Source organism: Panthera leo, chromosome F3, assembly GCF_018350215.1.
Source record: "Panthera leo isolate Ple1 chromosome F3, P.leo_Ple1_pat1.1, whole genome shotgun sequence".
In the NCBI taxonomy this organism is placed as follows: Eukaryota; Metazoa; Chordata; class Mammalia; order Carnivora; family Felidae; genus Panthera; species Panthera leo.
In genome coordinates, this window is record NC_056696.1 from 32149042 (window position 1) to 32155560 (window position 6519).

Here is a 6519-nt window from a genome sequence, read left to right on the forward strand (position 1 = left end):
GCCTATTAGCCCTTAAAGACCCCCAGTGACAAAGGTGTCAGGTGGCCTTTGATGAATGCCTTTCTGGTTCTCTCACGCTCCTCCTGCCCAGAATTTTGGCTTCCTCTAGCCAAAATACCAGGAGAAGAGCACAGGAATTAGAGTCAGGAGACTTGGACTGGGGTCCTGGCTGGTCCCTACATTCTGTGAAATCTTTCCGGTCACTTCTGTGCCCTAGCTTGCAACCAGGGAAGTGGAAGGAACAGCAACCTGCCTTTCCCTTCTCTCAGGGAGGCCATGAGAAGTTAATCAGATCAGAAAGGCTATTTTCAAACTGCACAGGGCTGTTCTGATTCCTGGGGTCTAAGCAAGTCCTGCTGACAGCTCAGCCTCTCTGTCCAGAGCCCCACCGAGCACATGTTCCCCAGCCATCGGTCCCAAGGGAGACACATCTCAAATGAATTCAACACAGACATTTGTTTAGGCCAACTCTGTCAGATTCCAGGACCCAAACCAGAATAGACACAGGTCTTGCCCCGAGTTCACTGAGTTGGGGTAGAGCTAACAGAGCAGATGTCTGTCCATGTGACGCCCCAGGCAGAGCCTCCAGGGGACTCTGCTCTGTGTGGCTGGGAGCACACCAGACATGTGTTACCAGAGTCCAGACTGAGGAGGTGGGTTGATTTAGTTGTCTGAGAAACCAGGGTGGGGGCCTGGAGCAGAGGAACCAGGCACCTTAGAGACCCAGGCCCGGCCCAGCAGTGGAACCTAAAGGGTTATTACACTCAGGACTTCACCCTCACCATCTGGGAGACAAGGAGAATAATCCTGCATTGGCCTGTTTCACTAGAATATCAGGGAGAACAAAATGAGAACAGCAATGAGAAGATGCTTTAAAAAGGAAAGAGCTTTACAAACATGGAATTATTTTTTCTTCAGGGTCCTCTGCTGAGAAGCTGAGATAATCACAGAAGGTCTGATTGTCTAAGGCTGACGAGCCTTAGGCTGACTCAGAGGCATCCAGCTCCCTCGCTCTGCAGATCGCCCCCACTTAAATATCCCAGTTACAGACTTAGTACTTCCAGTGGACGGGGCCTCCCTCTCCTTTCCGTACTCTTTCCACTGCCCTGCCACCCATAGCCAATGGGTGCTCAGGTGATGCTTGCTGACAGATGGAAACGCTGCCCATCCTACCCTCACGGCCACGGACCTCAGCCCAGAGGACCTGAGAAAGTCACCTCCTCCATCACTGCCCCTCCAGCAGGTCGTCCAGAGCCGGGCTCACACAGGTGACTTTCTCCTGCCTGTGTCCAGGATCTGAGGGCCTACCCATTCCACACAGTTCAAAACAGAATGGTAACGAAAACAAGAAAGCCTCGACAGGGGCTAGATATTTTCTGCTTCCATCTCACAACCAGCTTTCCTGCAGCAGTGACCTTACTATGCAAATCCGAGTAGACCACAGGGAGGAGTGGTCAAATAGTTTTCACCCGACCATCAACTGTACTAACTCCCTTTCATCGGCCATGTGACAAGGGCAGACAGAGCCAGCAGCAGCACCCTGGATTTGAGAGGCCCTACCCAGCCTTTCCCGGCCTAAAATTCTCTCTCACACACGTAACTGTTCTATTCCCAGAAGCACCTCCATTTCTTTGCATTTTGTCTTCCAGAGCCCTTTTAAACCGCGAACGTCTCTAGAGGAAGAAACCATATTCCACTGGCCTTAGTCACACAGCACCTGTGCCCAATAAATATTTACTGAATTAAATTGGTTACTAGATGCCTGTCCTCAGGGACACGGGTCACGGCCCAGGGCTGTGGAGGGTGGGGCTGCAGGGGCAGCCTTTTCCCAACCTCACCGCTGGCCTAGAGCGGCCCTGCCAGCCACAGGGCGATAACTGAGTTCGAGAAAGTAAATCTGAAATAGCCAAATATGGAAACTCTGCAGGAGGGGGCAGAACCAGCCGAGAAAGTCGGCAGCGGGCAGAGCAGCCCAGTGGAGTCAGCGATAAGAGTGAGGCCCCGGTATTCACAGAAAATCTTCAGAACTGCCAAAACCCTGCAGAGCGGCGGCAAGGGGGAAGCCATCTGTTCTGGAAAACCCAGATTCCACCAATCCTCTGGGTGTCCCAGGGCAACTCACCTCCCTGAACCTTGGTTTCTTCCAAGACCCCTCCAAGCTCGGCTTTGGGTGTGTGTGTGTGTGTGTGTGTGTGTGTGTGTGTGTGTGTGTGTGTGTTGTGTGCTGTGTGGTGTTTCTAAATGAGCACGCTCAATCGAACAGTTCGTGGAGGTTTCCATTCATTCCAATATTAAAGTTTCATTCCAGAGGGCTCAGGTTGGAGAAGTCCTGCAGAAGTGGAGGGGGCGCTGAAGGGTGCGAACGGAGGGCCTGGGGTTTGCAGTGCGTGCGTGCAGGGCACGCCTGGAAATCACCCCTCAACCTGAACCTGGTCCCTCCAGGCCACAGCCGCGCTCTGCAGCAGCTCCCCAGCCCAGACCCCCGGTCTCCGTCCACGACACACCCTTCTCCTGCAAAGAAAACCCACTCGGAGCCGCGGAGCCTGGCTCTGACCCTCAACACCCAACTGCACCCCCTCGCCCGCAGCAGCGGCCACCAACCCAGCAGGCTCCCCCGGCCCCCCAACCCCCACCCCGCGGCCGCCCGGCGCTGGTCCGGGACGCGCTAGACGCGAGCGCGGCGGGCGGCCAGGCCCGGGACCCCCACAGCCGAGCGCCAGGCGCCAGGAGGTGGTTGCGGGGCCCGTGCCGCTGTGGCGCTTTCGGTTTCAAAGCAAACGGGACGAGCCGAAGAACGCTCCTCGGTCCCCTCACTCCAGCTCTACAGCCTCGGGGCTTATCACCGCGGCGCGGCCACCGCCCCGGAGGCGACCTGCCGGGACTCACGTGTGGCTCGGCGCGGGGGTGCTCAGCCGGCGCTGGTCCGCAGGCTCGTGGCTACTCCAGGCAGCGACCGGCGACGAGGCGGGGGCCAGGCTCTCAGCCCCCCAGCCCTGTTCGCGGAGCCAGACCGGGGGAGGAAGGAGGGCGGGCCCGGGACCCGGGAAGGGCGGGGCCTGGGCGGGGCCCGGAGCAGTCCTGGCGAGGGGCGCAGGCCCCAGGGGAAGGGCGGACGCGCAGGAAGGTGTCGGGTAGGACGCGGAGAATTACCGAGCAGTTAGAAATCTAACCTAACCACACTGGAATCAGAAGTACCTACAAATACAAAGCATCTCAGATTTTCCTCAAGTGCCTTTGAACTGTACACATCTTACCCTTCAACCTGGGACAACCAAGCTGAGCCAGTCCTTTCCTGCTTTGACTCCCTTAGCTCAAGGTCTCAGGTCTGGTTGGAACCAGTCCTTCCCCATCTTCCTCAGCAGTAGCACCAATTTGCCCGCCCTCCTCCTTGCTGCGTGTCTAGCAATCCTTTAGAATTGTTGAGGTTGACCTTGGACCAAGGGCTCCCCAGACATCTCTTTGGATCTTCAAAACAACCTTGTGAAGTAGGCCTGTTCCTCCTCATTTTACCCATGAGCTGAGGTCCAGAGAAGTGACCTGAAGTGAGGTGCCCGAAGGTGGACACTCAGCAAGGGCTGTAGCTACAACTTAAATCCAGCTCTCCCGACTCCTAGACACAGGCCTCTTTCTTAGAATACTTCTCTCCAGGAGCGTATGTTCTGAATGGTATTTGTAGGCTATATAAATCTCTGTGGAGGTTGATAGGAGCATGAAGAGCGAGATTTTGGAATGAAACAGATCAGAAGTCCAATTCTAGCTTCCTCACTTTCAGTTAGGCAACCGTGGGCAAGTACTTCATTGCCCTGAGCTTTGATTACTCGTCAGTAAAAGGGGAGAATTAGTAAAATGCACAACCCAGAGATGCATGGGAGCCAGGCAGAAAGAGACAGGAAGGAGGCCCAAGGCTGCAGTCATGGAGGAGGGGGAGGGACACTGGTGCACTACAGAGTTTGTGTGGGATCTGTAGGAGCAGCCAGGCTCCGGCTCAGGCTCAGGTTCCATGCCATCCTGTCCTCCCGTGGTCTCCATTTTTCCACAAGAGCCAGAAATCCAGATTCCAACTTTTGGGTTGGTGAGCCGGATTAACCACTCCAGTGGGCATTGCTTTGGGACTCTAGACCCACCTCACAATCCTGTGTGAAATAAATGAGATAGCATTCCTATATTCCTGACACAGAGTAGGCGCTCCATGAACCTTACTGTCTCTCCCTGTTCCCTTATACATCTTCTCTTATCGTTGCCTACTTCCTGACTCATGACCCACCACCCCCCATACCCTGACCAGCATCTACAAGTCATTGTTGATATGTTTTGTAAGGGTATATCTCCTTTCACTGGCTAGAAACATTTGCAGGTGTGCACTGGGCTCCTTGTACTGTCATTGACTATGATTCCATGGTTTCTCCCCTCTCTTCTTCCCTATCAACTGAATAAAGTAGGCAATTTGTCCCTAGAATCATATCTGAGTTTTAAATACAATGAAATCAGATGCTGGGACAGATAGAGAATCTTTAGTTGTGGGGAATGGGGGCTGCATGACTTCAGGGCTAGGAAGTTTAGAGAGAGGAATTTTCTTTTTTTTAAATTTTTTTTTAACGTTTTTATTTATTTTTGGGACAGAGAGAGACAGAGCATGAACGGTGGAGGGGCAGAGAGAGAGGGAGACACAGAATCGGAAGCAGGCTCCAGGCTCTGAGCCATCAGCCCAGAGCCCGACGCGGGGCTCGAACTCACAAACCGCGAGATCGTGACCTGAGCTGAAGTCAGACACTTAACCGACTGAGCCACCCAGGCGCCCCAGAGAGAGGAATTTTCAATAGGTGTTACTATTAGTCAGAACTAAAGGTCATGTTCCCAGCTCCCCATGTTGATCACAGAATCCTGGGCAGGGTGTCTGGGAGAATAGAGAAGACAGAAGACCCTGGGAATAGACCAGTCTGATGGAAGAGATATGATCCCTTTCATCAAGGATCTTGAAGATGGAGGGGAAGGACAGAATGTAAATGTACATAGAAAACCAATATTAAATACTTGCAGGTTATAGCTAACATTTATTATCTTATTATACACCAGGTACTGTGCTCAGTGCTTTGTTGATATCAACCCATTTAATCATCAGCCCTATTTTATAGATAAGAAAACCCATGTCTTGAATAATTTGCTCAATTGCAAAATTCTTAGTTTGGGAAAGGTGGGATTTTAACGTTGGAAGTCTCGTTCTAGGGCTCGTAACCACTACACTGCGTGTAAATTCAAACAGAACAACTTTAAGAAGGAGATGAATGTTAGCAATTTTATGTTCTGAAAATATTTGCAATGTTACAAACAGAATCCAGTCTTCAAACTAAATCCATCTAATAAAAATAAGGGCAAGATTGGTATATACCAACTTTTTACACCGAATAAAAGAGCTAAACTTTTTATCTGTCTCATATAAACACTCTAAATTTACCCCCAAACTTCAGAAAGACATGGCTTTCAGCTGTTTAATTTGCTGGATAAATTAATAGGGTAGGTGATTGTAGCCCTGGTTGTCAATGGAAAGATTGTGTTGATGGAGAGGGGAGGACGCCACCTACTGGAACAATAGATGGATGTATTACCTTCCTCAAGCTGCCCTTGTGTGACAAGACTGATCAATACAAGCATTAGTTAGAGCAGAGTAAAAGGTCATACCTTCCAACACCTAGAGATCAGTGAGATGAGAAAAAAGGAAAAAAATTCTTCTTGAGACCTAGATTGCATCTTTAACTTCCATTGTAAGTTACAATGGAAATTCTTTGCCCATAATGGAACCACACGCGGAAAGTGTGATATAGCAGCAAACCACTCCCAGGCAAAAAGCAAAACCTCAGGGTGCTGAGCACATAGAATGCTCACTTGCTCGCTAAGTAGGTCCTGCATCGAGGCAATAAATGAATGAATATCTGTGGGTTTTCTGAATTTAAATTCTTGACCCAGTGATATGTGGTCCCTTTGCTTTCATCAAATAACCTTTACCTCAGTTCTGCCTGTCAGTGAGCCCAGCAAACACCACAAGAGAGGCAGGAAGTGCTGGGAACAGGGAGCTTCTCCCAGGATGGATATAATTTAAAAAAACAAAACAAAACAAAAGATTTGTTTTCCAGATACTGTTTTTCCAGAGGTATATCCATTATCTGGTAGTACCAGAATTTACTTATCCATTCACCTAATGAAGATCATCTTGGTTGTTTCCCATTATGAAGTGGAATTAATTGGCAGTTATGAATAAAGCTGCTATAAATTAGTATGCAGGTTTTGGTGGGATATAGATCTCCATATAGTCTGTATTTGTTCCAGAGGATCACTCTCTCAATATACACATTCCTCCCTCCCCTTCTCTGTCCGTGGTTTGATTGTGTGATTGTCAGCTCTTTTGTTGCAACAATTAGATTTTTATTGTTTTAAAATTAAGCCTGCTGTCTTCACTGTATGCTTGGCCAAATGTGGATTCTGTCCATTTTGACAGTTCCTTTAATAAGATTCACACATGCAATT

General features: G+C 50.1%; 1 protein-coding gene across 1 annotated transcript in view; it reads right to left on the reverse strand.

The window, feature by feature from the left end:
• The window catches only part of TRAF5 (TNF receptor associated factor 5), a 51569-nt gene extending 48542 nt beyond the window's left edge, over positions 1-3027 (reverse strand). Inside the window, exon 1 of the mRNA XM_042924628.1 lies at positions 2887-3027. The gene's annotated coding sequence lies outside the window, so the exon portion shown is untranslated. The remainder of the gene's footprint in view (positions 1-2886) is intronic.
• Positions 3028-6519: the final 3492 nt, after the last annotated feature.